This window comes from Schistocerca piceifrons, chromosome 5, assembly GCF_021461385.2.
Source record: "Schistocerca piceifrons isolate TAMUIC-IGC-003096 chromosome 5, iqSchPice1.1, whole genome shotgun sequence".
Taxonomy (NCBI): Eukaryota; Metazoa; Arthropoda; class Insecta; order Orthoptera; family Acrididae; genus Schistocerca; species Schistocerca piceifrons.
Window position 1 is genome coordinate 125,781,085 of NC_060142.1, and position 17,236 is coordinate 125,798,320.

The 17,236-nt window shown below is 38.8% G+C and overlaps 1 long non-coding RNA gene across 1 annotated transcript in view; it reads left to right on the plus strand.

Annotated features, from left to right (window-relative positions):
- Positions 1-3,033: 3,033 nt before the first annotated feature.
- The window catches only part of LOC124799251, a 338,637-nt gene continuing 324,434 nt past the window's right edge, over positions 3,034-17,236 (plus strand). The window contains exons 1-2 of the long non-coding RNA XR_007016994.1: positions 3,034-3,143; positions 9,852-10,018. This is a non-coding gene — a long non-coding RNA (uncharacterized LOC124799251). The remainder of the gene's footprint in view (positions 3,144-9,851; positions 10,019-17,236) is intronic.

The following is a 17,236-nucleotide window of genomic DNA, read 5'->3' on the forward strand; positions in this document are numbered from 1 at the left end:
TGGTTTTCGACGTTTTGTTGGACCCACAATACTCGATACCAAATCGAAAAAAGTTGCGCATCATGATTGAGGACGAGGACGATTACCATAAACAGAAAGAGGCTGTAAACTTGGCCGTGGAAGACTCTACTTCTGTTTCTTTGACGACCGATATTTGGACCTCACTCAATAGTGAGGCATATATTGCTGTAACTGGTCATTTCATTAACACTAATTGGTGCCTGAAAGCTTTAGCTCTCGAGGCATTCCGTTTCCCGGAAAAGCATACAGCGCTAAATATTAGTGAGGCGTTAGATAACGTGATTTCAAAATGGAACATTGAAAACCAAGTTGAAAGCATCGTAACTGACAACGCCAGTAACATGACGGCAGCAGTACAACTTATTCACAGTGGCAACATAGATATGTAACATGTGGCTTGTTTAGTACACACCATCAGTTAAGTTGTGAAAAGTTCTTTGAACAGCAACAGTGAGCTCTGCAAAATCCGGGAAAAGGCCAGAAAAATTGTTAGCTATTTTAAAACAAGTTGCAACGCTAATGAAAAACTCCATGAGATCCAGGATCTAATGAAAAAACCTGTTCATAAATTGAGTCAGGAAACCGATACCCGATGGAATAGTACGTTTTATGTGCTACAACATCTAGTGGAGCAAAAGGAATGCATTGCAGCCTGATCATCATCTTTGTATTCAGGTGTAGAGAACCTCACATCTGACAAGTGGCGAATTTTGAGCGAATGTTTATGTGTGCTGGAGCCATTTGAAGTGGTAACAAGTGAACTCTCAACTGAAAACTATACCTCTTTCGAAATCTATTCCAATAATCAGACAGCTAATCCTAACCGTATGCAATGGGAAGTGGGCTACCATGACAGCGCAAGAGCTACAGCAACATCTGCACAACTCACTAATATCCCGGCTAGGATTAAAAGAAACAAACAAAGTACATGCCGTTGCCACAGTTGTCAACCCAAGATTCAGAACGTTACCATTTACGAATCCCATTCATTCAAAACATGCCGTTGTAAGCCTAATTGTAGAGTGCACAAACGTGGTAGAGACCGTACGATCTACTCATTCGGCTGCTAACGACACTAGCGACGAGTACCATTTCGTACAAAACGCCAGTAGTTCCTTATGGGCTTCTTTCGATGAAGAGGTTTCCAATAAAAATCTAATGAAAAGCGGTTGTGATAGCATAGACCTGGAGGTACAACGATGTTTGGAATAACCGTACCTACAACGCACGGATAATACTTTACACTACTGAAAAAAAAAAATGAAAACAGTTACCCAGGTCTAGCTGTCGTGGCAAAAAAATATCTTGCAATACTTGCAGCTTCTGTTCCCAGTGAAAAAATATTTTCGAAAACAGGACTACTTATAAACAAACAAAGAAGCAGACTAAAAGGCCAATTGATGATTAAAATCATATTTCTAAACAAAAATCGACGGCAGTGCAGCGATGGGATGTAAAAATGCCTTCTACATCTACATCCATACTCCGCAAGCTGAACAACTTTTGTTTCCTTTCTTTCTTCAGTAAGTAAACGCATGTATGCAGTTTCTGTAAATAAATGGCTGTAGCACCTCTCTTTTACTTTTAAGCATGCATGCAGAATGTACAAGGTAATTTATTTTGTAAGAATAAAGCTTCTGTTTCATGCGAATTCTGTGCGTTGTTTTAAACAATTCTATGACTTTTGTCTTGTGAGACACATACTAATACTTCAGTACACATTAATAATGGTAGTACAGTTGATGTCAATCATAGAATTTCAAAGTTTTCCGTGCACGTACGTATGACGAGTACGACCGCTGCGACTCAGTGTTGCGTGTACTGAAGGTTTGCGCAATTTCTCAGCGAACGCAGCACTTTCAACTTCTCGAGCGCACTCGAGAAATTGCCTTCGCGTCGCGTGTTTCTCGAGCGCAATCATAGCCCATCCCTACAGATATTTATGTAGCTTCTGCCCATGTGCCTTTCATGGAATAGTATTATTACTGAACCTGCATAGCACGTAGTGTCAATGCACTTTGTAGAAAATAACCCCCGCTCTGGACCTGTCCATAGTGCGGCACAAGTGATTCATAAGAATTGCTGCGGAGTGTCGGTATAACTTTGTGAAACACTTTGTAGTTGCTTCTTGTGACGAAGTGGGATAGATAGTGGAGAACCACCTACTCACTCTTCAGTTTGCAGATCTACGAAGGAGGGAAGTGCACGACCACTATCTGATGACTATCTTCCCTCGTGTTTCTACCCTCCACTCCCAACCTCTTCACCCTGTAACAAGCCGAGAACACAACTGATCCCTTAATACGACTCTACTGGATGTTATGTACAAATTTAATGTTAATTTTATACCATTAAAACACTATTTTTAAAACCTGCGGGTTTTCCATCTCCTGCAACATGGAAACTGTTAGCCATAGAGAAAAACTGAATTGTGCATTCTTTCTAGGAAATGAAATGTAGTTTAATTTTTTACTGAGAGACATTTTCTCTAGAAGCCACGGTTTTCGAGTTATTCGAGGAAAACATAAATAAGTGACATTCAAAAGCCCACAACCTTTCCTGATATTTTGTACGCAAAGCCTTCGAATTCTCTCGTCTCTATGTGTTTCACGGTACTGTAATGATTTTCTTCAGGTTTCCTTCTGTTCTCTCCGTGGTTCTGACACGTCAAAAGATTTCATTCTAACATCAACATTTCATAAGTACCAATGCTTTGACATACTTCAACTTTGACGCATTTCAGTTTGTTAAGCCATGTATCGCCTTGTAGATAGCCGGTAATTAAAATGCGTGTGTTTTTCCCCGGTACGTTCCCTCTTGCGATATTAAACTGCTAAGAATCAATTTTGTTTTGATAAATTGGGAAATATATAATTTCACGTTACTAAAAAGTCACTGTATAGTTATTTCTAAAATAATTCGTGGTTTCTGTATACCGTAACATCTGTGCGCGACACTTAGTTTGGCGCTGTGGCATTTATTTTGTTTGCGATGTTCACATTGTTTCCGTCAGGCCACCACTGGCTATTCATATACGAGCTGGTCACGTGTTGTCAGTATAAATTTCATGGCGGGTGTGTGGTTTGTTTGACCGAAGACGACACACTCCAGCCATTTTGTAGGTAAGATAGTAACTACGATATACATTGATATTTTATTGTCCTATTCGCCAGACTTAATTTTCAGGTTAGCCATTTCTTGCCTTGAGCAGCACTTTATAAACTGCATAGTAAAATGTTATCATTAAGGCAGTGCCGTAAGCGAGCAATCAACATTTGAGGCTCTATGCTAAACAATAATAATAACAACAAATGCTATGGTTTAAGGATATCCCAGAAAAAAACTAAGGATCTCGGCCTTGCAACACACTGAGTCTGTTCCCATAGATACATCAGACTACTGTATTAAAACTTCACAAAACAAAGGGAGAAAAGTTAGCTCTTAACCTGACATTTATTGGCACACTTTGGATCGTGAACAATTCTTTTATTGTGTTGGAATTCATCGTCTAACAACGCAACTAAATTTGAATAAGACTACGTTCGTTTACTTGAAACTGTTGTTTTAAATGGAAAGTATTTGTGAATGTAATTGAATTTCATTGCAATAAATACATTAACCATAGAGACATAGTGTCAAGCGTATGACCTTCTGATAGTACTGACAATATGAGACTTGATCGAATGTATTGAAACTGTTCCAATATGAGTGGATATTTGCATACTGTTGACCAGTACCAGGTCGTCGGGTTCCAGAACTGAATGTTGTCTGTTCTGGAGGGAAACTCTTTTTTTTCCTTCTCGTTGTACAAAAGATGAAATTTGCAAATAGGCTGCAACAGTTTTTCGAAAATGATGTAGCATAGCCTTTTGTTCATTGACTGACTAGTGCAGCAAGAATGAAATCAGTTCCAGTATCGTCTGTGCTAATATATTAAAGATGAAATAAGAAATTGCTTAAAGTATCTGTAAAAATGTCAAGCAATGAATATAGTAAAAAAATTCAGCCTGTACCTTGTGAAAACAAGTCTACTTTGGGTGTTACGAATCTTGTCCAAGGTGAAAAAACTGATGTAACAAACTACCACCCAGTATCCCTGATGACAAGTTTTTCAAAGGTCCTTGATGAGAAACTGCTATTCAGAAGAATTGTTAATCACTTGAACAGCAATAATATTCTTAGTCAATGTCAGTTTGGTTTCCAGAAAGGCCTATAAATTGATGATGCTATTTTCTCTTTTGCCAGTCAAATTCTCGAATCTCATAACAGTAAATTGGCATATTTTCAGAAGAGTTCTTATTCTCCGGGTTACAAGCAATCCCATCCAGTACTAAGTGTGAGTTTTTATGGGGTAGGAGGTCAAACCAGCAGACGGAGAGCAGGTGAGGCACCCCAGGATATTTTAATTTCCACTGTCCTGAATATAGGTCTGATGACTTCCATTACAAAATATACACATTTGAATTCCACAGAACAAAATACAGTTGACATGGGTACTGCACATTGGCACACTTAAGGCCAAATAACATGTCGTACATTTCCTTGAATATAAACGTTTTACATATCAAACTCTTCAAAAAGATGTGGGTTACAACTTAACATGTCGTTGTTGTTGTTGTGGTCTTCAGTCCTGAGACTGGTTTGATGCAGCTCTCCATGCTACTCTATCCCGTGCAAACTTCTTCATCTCCCAGTACCTACTGCAACCTACATCCTTCTGAAGCTGCTTAGTGTATTCATCTCTTGGTCTCCCTCTACGATTTTTACCCTCCACGCTGCCCTCCAGTACTAAATTGGTGATTCCTTGATGCCTCAGAACGTGTCCTACCAACTGATCCCTTCTTCTGGTCAAGTTGTGGCACAAACTTCTCTTCTCCCCAATCCTGTTCAATACTTCCTCATTAGTTATGTGATCTACCCATCTAATCTTCAGCATTCTTCTGTAGCACCATATTTCTCTTCTTGTCTAAACTATTTATCGTCCATGTTTCACTTCCTTACATGGCTACACTCCATACAAATACTTTCAGAAACGACTTCCTGACACTTAAATTTATACTCGTTGTTAACAAATTTCTCTTCTTCAGAAACGCTTTCCGTGCCATTGCTAGTCTACATTTTATATCCTCTCTACTTCGACCATCATCAGCTATTTTGCTCCCCAAATAGCAAAACTCCTTTACTACTTTTAAGTGCTTCATTTCCTAATCTTATACCCTCAGCGTCTCCCAACTTAATTCAACTACATTCTATTATCCTAATTTTGCTTTTGTTGATGTTCATCTTATATCCTCCTTTCAAGATGCCATCCATTCCGTTCAACTGCTCTTCCAAGTCCTTTGCTGTCTCTGACAGAATTACAATGTCATCGGTGAACCTCAAGGTTTTTATTTATTCTCCATGGATTTTAATACCTACTCCAAATTTTTCTTTTGTTTCCTTTACTGCTTGCTCAATATACAGATTGAATAACATCGGGGAGAGGCTACAACCCTGTCTCACTCCCTTACCCACCACTGCTTCCCTTTCATGCCCCTCAACTCTTATAACTGCCGTTTGGTTTCTGTACAAATTGTAAATAGCCTTTTGCTCTCTGTATTTTACCCCTGCCACCTTCAGAATCTGAAAGAGAGTATTCCAGTCAACATCGTCAAAAGCTTTCTCTAAGTCTACAAATGCTAGAAACATAGGTTTGCCTTTCCTTAATCTAACTTCCAAGATAAGTCGTAGGGTCAGTATTGCCTCACGTGTTCCAATATTTCTACGGAATCCATACTTATCTTCCCTGAGGTCGGCTTCTACTAGTTTTTCCATTCGTCTGTAAAGAATTCGCGTTAGTATTTTGCAGCCGTGACTAATTAAACTGATAGTTCGGTAATTTACACATCTGTCAACACCTGCTTTCTTTGGGATTGGAATTATTATATTCTTCTAGAAGTCTGAGGGTATTTCGCCTGTCTCATACATCTTGCTCACCAGATGGTAGAGTTTTGTCAGGACTGGCTCTCCCAAGGCTGTCATTAGTTCTAATGGGATGTTAGTTACTCCCGGGGCTATGTTTCGACAGAGGTCTTTCAGTGCTCTGTCAAACTCTTCACGCAGTATCGTATCTCCCACTTCACCTTCATCTACATCCTCTTCTACATCTACATCCTTACATTTGTCCTTTAGCCATGCCTGCTTAGCCATTTTGCACTTCCTGTCGATCTCATTTTTGAGACGTTTGTATTCCTTTTTGCCTGCTTCATTTACTGCGTTTTTATATTTTCTCCTTTCATCAATTAAATTCAATATTTCTTCTGTTACCCAAGGATTTCTACTAGCCCTCATCTTTTTACCTACTGGATCCTCCGCTGCCTTCACTACTTCATCCCTCAAAGCTACCCTTCTTCTTCTACTGTATTTCTTTCCCCCATTCCTGTCTATCGTTTCCTTATGTTCTCCCTGAAACTCTGTACAACCTCTGGTTTAGTCAGTTTATCCATGTCCCATCTCCTTAAATTCCCACCTTTTTGCAGTTTCTTCAGTTTTAATCTACAGTTCATAACCAATAGATTGTGGTCAGAGTCCACATCTGCCCCTGGAAATGTCTTACAATTTAAAACCTGGTTCCTAAATCTCTGTCTTACCATTATATAATCTATCTGATACCTTCTAGTATCTCCAGGTTCCTTCCATGTATACAACCTTCTTTCATGATCCAGAATGAGATTTTCACTCTGCAGCAGAGTGTGCGCTGATATGAAACTTTCTGGCAGATTAAAACTGTGTGCCGGACTGAGACTCAAATTCAGGACCTTTGCCTTTCACGGGCAAGTGCTCTGCCAGCTGAGCCTGGCGAGGCGAGGTACTGGCAGAAGTAAAGCTGTGAGGACGGGGTGTGAGTCGTGCTTGGGTAGCTCAGTTTGCAGAGCACTTTCCCGTGAAAGGCAAAGGTCCCGAGTTCGAGTCTCGGTCCAGCACACAGTTTTAATCTGCCAGGAAGTTTCTTTCTTGATTCTTGAACCAAGTGTTAGCTATGATTAAGTTGTGCTCTGTGCAAAATTCTACCAGGCGGCTTCCTCTTTCATTTCTTACCCCCAATCCATATTCACATACTACGTTTCCTTCTCTCCCATTTCCTACTACCGAATGCTAGTTACCCATGACTATTAAATTTTCATCTCCCTTCACTATCTGAATAATTTCTTTTATTTCATCATACATTTCTTCAATTTTTTCGTCATCTGCAGAGCTAGTAGGCATATAAACTTGTACTACTGTTGTAGGCGTGGGCTTCATGTCTATCTTGGCCACAATAATGTGTTCACTATGCTGTTTGTAGTAGCTTACCCGCATTCCTGTTTTTTTTTATTCGTTATTAAACCTACTCCTGCATTACCCCTATTTGATTTTGTATTTGTAACCCTGTGTTTGCCTGACCAAAATTCTTGTTCCTCCTGCCACCGAACTTCACTAATTCCCACTATATCTAACTTTAACCTATCCATTTCCCTTTTCAAATTTTCTAACCTACCTGCCCGATTAAGGGATCTGACATTCCACGCTCTGATCCGTAGAACGCCAGTTTTCTTTCTCCTGATAATGACGTCTTCTTGAGTAGTCCCCGCCCGGAGATCCGAATGTGGGACTATTTTACCTCCGGAATATTTTAGCCAAGAGGACGCCATCATTATTAACCATACAGTAAAGCTGCATGCCCTCGGGGAAAAATTACGGCTGTAGTTTCCCCTTGCTTTCAACAGTTCGCAGTACCAGCACAGCAAGGCCGTTTTGGTTAGCGTTACAAGGCCATATCAGTCAATCATCCAGACTGTTGCCCCAGCAATTACTGAAAAGGCTGCTGCCCCTCTTCAGGAACCACACGTTTGTCTGGCCTCTCAACAGATAACCCTCCGTTGTGGTTGCACCTACGGTACGGCTATCTGTATCGCTGAGGCAAGCAAGCCTCCCCACCAACGGCAAGGTCCATGGTTAATGGAGGGGGGGGGGGGGGGGGGGCAACTTAACACATTTTTGAATAATCGAAGTTTTAAGTTTTTGACGTCCTATCTCACACACTTTCAAGTTTTTCGCCTGGTTCAGAAATATCATGATTCGGGGCCGGAAAACATTATTTTACAACTGGGCATTGTTCATTTAAACTTGACATGATGAAAAGTGAAACAAGAACAAAACAGCTCCAGCGAAAACAATCCCTGCCGATGAACAGAACAAGCAGGTCGACAACACATGCAGCATTGAAGTGGCAAGGAGTTGAGCAATACACGTCAGCGGCAGAAATGCATAATACAAAATCTCCACCCATGCAATGTTATTCCAGTTGTCTTCTCTTTCTCTCTTTTTTTTTACCCCGTTGTATACTGACAACATGCAGTGTTGCAGAGCATGCTGTACAGCATGACAGTCGTGACCTTGTTGCCTGTGTTACCACGTGCACCATCGGGATCTTCCTCCAGACACCAGTTTCTCAGAACTCTGCAGGTGGAAACTAGCACTACATGTCTTTGGATTTTGCCATCCATTTATGTCAGTTTCTTCTCTCTCAGCATTACTTCACAGTAGTTACTCCTTTTTTCACTCCATTTCAGTTTTCTGTATTTTTCATTTTCTGACCTGATTATTTTTTGCCATCACTGTCCCACCTCTGTTATGTACAATACACTTAACTTTTCATTCTATTAACCCATGCACAATGTTTTAGCAGCAATCTCTGCCTTGCATATTACTGTACCTTTCAGCTCTACACTCTCAGGTTTTCAAACCACCTCAGCGCAGCCCCGACAATCAGTCTTTCCTTCTCATCCCATTGAGTAAGTCTGCCCTAACACGGGGTTCTGGGTGATTTTTCCAAACTCTACCTCTTTTCCTAAACCTCTCCAATCTTTTTCCTTTGCTCCTCTTCTTTCCCCTTCAGTCCTTTTGGCAGAAGGAGCCACTGGCTCCAAAAGCTTGTGTACGTAATGTGTGTGTGTGTGTGTGTGTGTGTGTGTGTGTGTGTGTGTGTCCTGTTGCTGCTTGGTGAGTAGATGTTTTATCTATCCAATTACCTTATACTGTCAAAAATTGACTATTATCATTGTTACAAAATGTTTTTGCGAAATTTGAGTCTGAGCAGAATTTCGTGTTCTTTTTTTCTCTTTCAGATCACATGAGATTTCATGGATCCACTTATACCAGGGAGATTTCTTCCAGTTGATATGATCAATAATTCTTTCACGTACGCTGTTTTCATTATTCATTCTGGCATTTAGTTGTTAAATTTTGTTGTATAGGTCCTCATTCATCATGTTCCAGTATTCACCATACTGTTTTATGGGACCCAATATTTTTATTAGCAATTTCCTCTCTTTTGCACGTTTTCTATCTATACTGATTTATTCAGATCCGTGTTTTGGCAGCGTATAGACATTACGATCTTACTACTGTAGTCTTCTGGTCCATATTGTATACCAGTGAGGTTTCTTTCGGACTATGCTGGTGCAAATAATCCATGTTACGCCATCATATACAATCACTTGCTTGATAAAGCTCCATACCTAAAGACTGGAAAGTAACACAAGCCACACAACACTTAAGACATGAAACAGAAGTAATGCACTTAATTATGGTGTGCTCTGCTTGGCTGGAGATAGAACTCTTATTGTACAGGTGATTAGTCTGCTGAAAGGCCATTTCTATCTTCCTTGACCTGAATCTATTAGCCTCACCATCACGGCCGTTTTTATATGTTAGCTCACAAAGATATTTAAATTTAGTGACTATCTTAAATTTCCTGTAATGTGTGTTCATGAAACTTCCTAAGTACTGTATGGTATGTTTTTTTGCAGCTTACGCCACTGTGTGACGTCTAGCAGCACTTGCTGTGCTACATGAACCGCATTCCCAGCAAGAGCATCAGCCACAGCGACAAGGTATTGTTCCTGCTGTCACACACCCCAGGTAATGCACACAGAAAACGAGTGGCTGCCAGGCACGTGCCAAATCCGCCGCAGTTGTGAGTAGACCGTCCATTTTATAACTCTTATCTCAGTTGGCCGCTTATGGTAATGGGCATTCTACTGCAAAAACTGTATAAAAACTTCAGTTTGTTGGAAAAGACAACTGAATATTACTGTAAAGCTTTTAATTCAGTGATGATTCTTTATGTGGTTATTTGTGGAACAAGACTGTGTCCACAATATAGGACATTTTACACATTTCTTGATTCTCTGAACTTCTTGCCACTGCCGCCTTTGAAAATCTTGTGTAGGTGACACAGGAGTGATAAAGAGTTCCTGTGGTCTCTGCAGTCCTTTCCAGACTTAAGAACAGAGCTTTCCTCCATAATTTTGGGCTTGGATGTCCTTAGGCATTTATTATAAAGCTATAGCAACCATTCATTTGTATCCCTTCTGGATTTCTTTATTTAATCAATTGAAATATCATCCAAACCAGCCGCTTTATCTGATTTGCACTGAATTATTGAATTTTTCAATACAGTTATTTTGAAATTTTGCATGACTTCAGATATTTCTTCATTTCTCTCTGCAGATAGCTGGCATATAGGTTGCTCGATTTTCTTTTCTTTTTTTGTTTCACCGTTCATGAGAAGTTGATGGGGAATGTGATTGGTTGTTACATCTAGGGTTACCAGATCATCTAATGGAAATGTGGGACACATTGGTAAAAAATGTAGCACATTCGTCAAAAATGTAGGACATTATCGCTCAATGAAAAAATTATGTAAATTTGAAATTTAAGTGCTATTTATAATACCCACAGGCATATACATTAATTTTTTTTTAAATTCTGACACATACAATGTTAAATATGATAATCAACAGCAGTCAGTTATATTTCTCTGAAGAACTAATCCTGTGCAAAAACATGTTGCTTGTTTGAAATATAATCAAAAAAATTCCAAACAACTGAAGTTTTTAAAATTATATTTCACAAAAACAATACTTTTGACTGGATCAACAGATAATGAGTCGTATGAATAAAACGGAGAATATACTTTATACTCAGAAGTTTGGAGAAAGTTCTCTGGTTGGCATGAATAAAGCGAGTCTGATAGTATACTTCACCCGAGTATGTTCTCAGTGTGGGTTGAAGGGTGGGGGAAGTTGCTCAAAGCAAAGAATATTCTCCGATTTCGTATGAATAAAGCCAAAGAGTTTCTCACAAGTGGAGAACATTCTCTGTTTTTGTGAGTGAGCTCTGTAGCATACTGTGAGCTGAGTGAGTTGTGTTGTGATTAAGCGTTATCGAGTGTTTTTTGTGAAAATGGCGGAATTTATGTTTCTTGAAAGGCAAAAAAAGATATACGTAGTACGCAGGAACACAGAAGAAAGGAACTGTGTAAGTTTGTATAGATTTAACAGTCAAAACAGTAATTGTCTGGCGAATCATTTTCTTCCGGAAAATCACGAAAGAGGAGGAGGCGCCCTTTCCAATGAATGCAAAATGAAAATATTTTTGCGCTATTTAGCGGATACAGGGCTTTCAGATAGGTGTAGGAGAAGAAGATTTGGGAGTACACCAGACTACAGTATCACTAACATTTTCGTATGTTCTGCAACAGGTCAACAGGAGAGCACAGTTGTGGATCAGATTTCTGAGAAACATTAACAAACTAGAAACAGCAAAAGTTAAATGGCAATTGAGATACAAGTTTCCATGTGCGGTAGGGGCTCTAGACAGCACTCACATACCTATAATGAAACCTTCTTCACATGGAGACAAATTCGTTAATCGAAAGAGCTTTCCATCTATAAACGTGCAGGTGACGTGTGACAACAGTGAAATGTTTACGAGTGTTCATGCTTTATGGCCTGGGTCTGTACATGATGCTAGGATATGGAGAAACTCCGATGTGTATCGTATATTGTGTGAGAACCAGTGCAATGCCCTAATTTTTGGAGACGAAGGATATGGCATTGCAGCGTGGTTAATGACACCATTTCAAAATCCCAAAACACCTGATGAGAGGGCATACAACAGACTTCACTCTAAGAAAAGGGTGATTATCGAACGGTGCTTTGGACAGGTGAAAAGGCATTTCCCAATTCTGCAAAATAAAATAAGGCTTGCCCAAACAAAAATCCCCAGTGTGATACTAGCCTGTTTTGTTTTGCACAACGTAGCTAAACATGTAGGGGATGAGGATTTTGAGGCACCTAGTGATGACGACAACAATCTTCCAGTAGTGGGAGAAGAGGAAGCAGCAAACGTAGGTGTATGTGGAACAAATAGAAGATGGGAAATTGTAAATGTAATACGTCAACTGTAATGTATGGAAGTCTGTCAAGACATTGAATAATTAAACCCAATTTGTATATTTTTTGTAATTACAATAATTATTCCCTCATGCAGATAAAGCACAGTGCTCTGATGTTACATAATAAAATGCTGTTTAGTGTTTTTTTTTCCATCGATTTTACTTTCAACAAAAATTGTTTAACATGTAACTATTCAAACTGGAACAGAATTTTCAGATACTACAGTAAATAGCTTTGGACTTAACAGGTTAACGCGAACTGCTGGAATCTTAATGTAATTTCTGTACTGTAACTTCAGCAGATTGGTGGCACAAGTTTTTGTTTTACTTTACCAAAAATGTTCCAAGGATGTGGTGAAGGTATTTGCCAGGTGCTACAGTGAATAAGTGCACAACTGTCTAACCTGTAGCATTTAAAATACAAACAAGTTACTCTTTTTGCTTTACTTTACCAGAAATTGTTTCAAGGATGTGGTGAAGATACTGACTGGACACAACAATATAACTGCATACACTTTTTTAACATTTCAATTGGATTATATTACTATTATTGTTTCATTGAAAATAAATTTGTACTGAATGATTTTTGTAAGAGGATATGGAATTTGGTAAATGAGGTGTGTAAATGAACATTCACTTAAAAAATATGTTTTTATTAATAAAATTCGGTACGTAAATAAGACACTACACAATTTGTTTTATTGTTTATCTTCATCACGCATAAATTTCTGCTGCTTTCGTTTCAATATGTCTAATTGGTATAGCCTTTACAGCTCTGAAGTAGACAAATTAAGTCTCTCATCTGTTTCCATACTCAATCTCTGACGTTTAGGCACACTCTCATGCCCCTAAGCAGGCGATTGAGTAGGTATGACGACTTCGGGGCCCATGAGATCCATATGGTCGGCTGCAACAATTTGTGGTAACTGCAAAATTGATTCTTGTTCATACAATGTGCAGTCTGTGTCAGCTACCTCCGAATTCCGTGGTGAAGAGATGACAAGAGGTGGAACCACCGCCTACTGCACAAGCTCCTAATAAAAATTTATTAAAAAAGTAATAGTAGTGTGTCAGGATTCAGTTTCTAGTTAGTAAATATACCAAACAGGTTTACGCAGAAATGTGGGAGGGGTTCGTCCAATTTCATGCGTAGTACGCTGTGATACTTTTACAGAAAAGTGGTGATATATTAGATGAAATTTACCAAACATTGTTTCATTTTCACACGTTAAAAATACGAATTTTTCTGAATCACAATTTCAAAGCATTAAGCACGTAATAAAAAAATCGGAAAGTATGGGTCTTACCAGGAACTCTGTGGATAGTTGGGTTGCAGTCATCTCCGTCAAAAAACTTCAAAAATGTCTGCTCCCAATTTTTCAGGGAAATCGTAATGTTTCCCGTCTTATTAACATCAGTCTTGGCCTTGATACGGGATTTCATGTTGTGCAGTTTCTTCATTATATGCCCGTCTGTAATTTCTTTCTCGAAACTAGCCGTATAACGGTGTTGTATTTCTTTAATACAATCCGCCGTCTCTCTTCTTGCGGCCGGAGTTTGGGATTTACTGATGATTGCGGGGTAATCTTTTATAATGTTGACAAAGGCTAATTCTAAGTCTTCCGTTTCGGCACAGAAATAACTTGAGAAAAACTTTCGGTATCACAAAACACACGCAAACGAAACAAACTGAGAACCAAAGATGTTGGATTTTAATCTCTTTGCTGAGAACTTACCCAGTAAGAAGGGGAGGTAGAGACAAAGTACTCCAGGGTCAGAGATTATGCTTCCTAGTTTTTATTCATACAAAACTGAGAACGTTCTTTGAGAATGTTCTTTTGCTCTGAGCATCAACTCTGGAGAATGTTCTCGTTTTTATTCATACAGCCCAACGTGTTCCTTTCATCTGTCCACTGTGCTCTTATCAGTGAAAATACTCTTTCAACATTAGCATTATGTGCAGGAATAGCAAAAAAATACTGAATTAGTCTCAACAGTTCAGAATGGCAGTCCTCATGCTTGCTACCACTAAAATATCTAATCCACTTACCATTACAGGACAATTTATCAAGTCCAGAGCTATGATGCCGCAAAAACTGGTTCACATTACACTTGACATCTGTTACAGTGCATTTATCACTCAAGTACTGTATACACTTTTGTACATCATCCATGCATACTTTATCATTTAAATTTAACCACCTGAAACAACTGAGTTCTGAAAAGGACACATTCATTTATCTAAATAGCCCAGACATTCGCCATACAACGAAACAGCCTCCTGCTCAAAATTGTCAGCTTCTTTATCAAGGCCCTCCTCCGTAGCACTTATCAAGACCTTTTTCGTCTTTAGTGACATGAAATTACTCTCAAATCTATTCTTAAGAAGACAACACACATTATCTAAAATTACGAGCATCTCGACAATGGATGTTTGTTCACTTTCAAGATGATGTATCCCATGGTCTAACACAGACATCAATTGTAAGTGATATAAATAAGCCTTACTCAAATCGTTTTCAAAGAAAATCTTTAGAACTTTAGGAGCATTGGATATAGACAAAAAGTAAGATTTTAAAGCCTCATACATTTCAGTTGTTCTGTCAAGTGCAGTGAACAGAGATAACGACATGGTTTTACTGTGACTAAGATGATGTTTGTAACTAATTTCTACAAACTTCCAATAATGCTTGAGTTCCCCAGTTCTTACTGTATATGTAGAAATGTAAGTGTACAGCTTGAAAACAGTACACTCTAAATCTACACTTAAAATATCCAACCCATGCTGAATGGCATTGTTAAGAATGTGAGCTGGGCAACCTACTTCAACTAAATTTTCATTAATATAGGACTTTAGTTTAGTGAATACATTTTTGCCCTCTGGTCGACTTATACCACCAAAATTTGTGTTCGTATTCTCAGCAGCAAATGTGACACAGTTCTATTCCTACTCCTACTAAAGTGTGTCAAACATATGATGATATTATTTCTGGACTTTTGTTTGATGTAGTTTTACTTTTGATTACCTTTGTCTACATACCGCCAGCTTTAAGGTCAAAATATTGTATTATTATAGGGAATAATTTCTGGAAACCATGATTACTGCGGTCAGTACTAACCAAAAAAAGGAAGAAGAAATTTCTCTCTAGACGTTGTATTGGCACATTAACAGAATGGGGCGCAAGCACTTTCTTCTTGTGCACGAAACTTTCTTCGCAATTTGAGAATCACTGTATAGTTTTGTGCTTAGTTTCGGCGTGCAGTCCATGGATTTGTATGATGTATGGTGATTAACAACGTGAAATGCAAGCGTTGCCTCTGCAGCGCTAACACAATATGCTGATTGTGTGGGTTGAGCAAAGAAACCTTTAATATCTAAAGTACCAGCAGAATTTTAAGATGTTTTATGTTTTTTGGAAGACAGGTGTACTTCCAAATCTTGTGCACCTACAAGAGAAACGCTTCCGTCTTAAGATAGTGATAATATACCAAAATTGGCAATTATAAATTAAAACTCTAAATAATCGCCATAGCAATATGCTGGTCAAAGTCAGATGGGGTTGGGGTGGGGTGGGGGGGGGGGGGGGACAGCTATTTGATAATCTTACCTTTGTGTGCAACAGAAACATATGTTCCTGGAGGACAAATAAACCATTGTGCTTCATATTCGCTTCTTACTGCCTTGAAACACTTATACTTTAATGACAATGCGTCACTGAATTTGCATATTCGTTTCGGCATTTCGGCTTGTAAAAAAAACACTGTGAATTATCTGTTGACTTTCCACAATCTTAATTTTCGATAACCTGACTGCAAATGGGAGAGAGAGAAAATCAAGTCATTGGCTCTTCACATCTGGATTATGATTCGTTGTCTTGATTTCCTGTCATTCATCCCACCGTTAACATCATCTGCACAGAATGCAGACACTGCCGACACCAAAGTCCATTTTAACCCAGAGTTCAAATGCTGTGTAGCTACATCCATCGTTCTTTGTAACTATGGAATGTAGCTGTGTTGCCATAGCGACTTGCAGTTGCAGCTAATAACCAATTATTCATTTCTATTTTCACAGCTGTCAGTTCATTTCTGACTATCAGTGTTCGGTTCTGAAAATGTAGGACACTAGAGACTTTTCAAAAATTCCCCCCCTGGATGCCGGACAAATGGTTAAAATATAGGGCATGTCCGGGAATTTCTGGATGTCTGGTAACCCTAGTTACATATGAATGGATCCCTCTTGAGGTTATTTCAGCAGTCTCCAGACCTACTAGCTACTCCACGTCATATCTTATTCTTGCATCAATCTGAGCCAGCTTTTATCTTTGACAAAGCTGTTATAGGAGTTAGGACATGTGCTGCTCCAGCACTGGTAAATTTTTCTTGTTTTTGTATTATATTCGTATATAGATCTGTTTGGCAACTGAAACACACACACATAATTTCAGCATTTATGTAATACAGCATTATTAAGTAATTTTTGGAATTAGGAGAGAACATTGGAATATACTTAAGGCGATAATTATGCTTCCCCATTACTTTGATTTTATCCATACTGGATGAGAGGTCGTGGTTGTGAATGTCAAGGTTAAAAAATATATCGGCTCAACCGCTTGTTTATAGTGTAAAACACTAAGATTGACGCGTTTCGAAAGTCAAGCTTCCATCATCAGAATAATAAAAAGTAAAAAGAACCTGTTAAAACTCGCTAAAATGGAACATGCACGAGGCATGTTCCACTTTAGCGAGTTTTAACAGGTTCTTTTACTTTTTATTATTCTGATGTTGGAAGCTTGACTTTCGAAACACATTAATCTTAGTGTTTTATACTATAAACAAGTAGTTGAGCCGATATGTTTTTTTAACATTCCTCATTACTGATCTTCTTCATTACTGTCACTGCTCGTTTCTGATTCTGCAGCCATTTTGATACCCTTATAGAATTCATGGTAT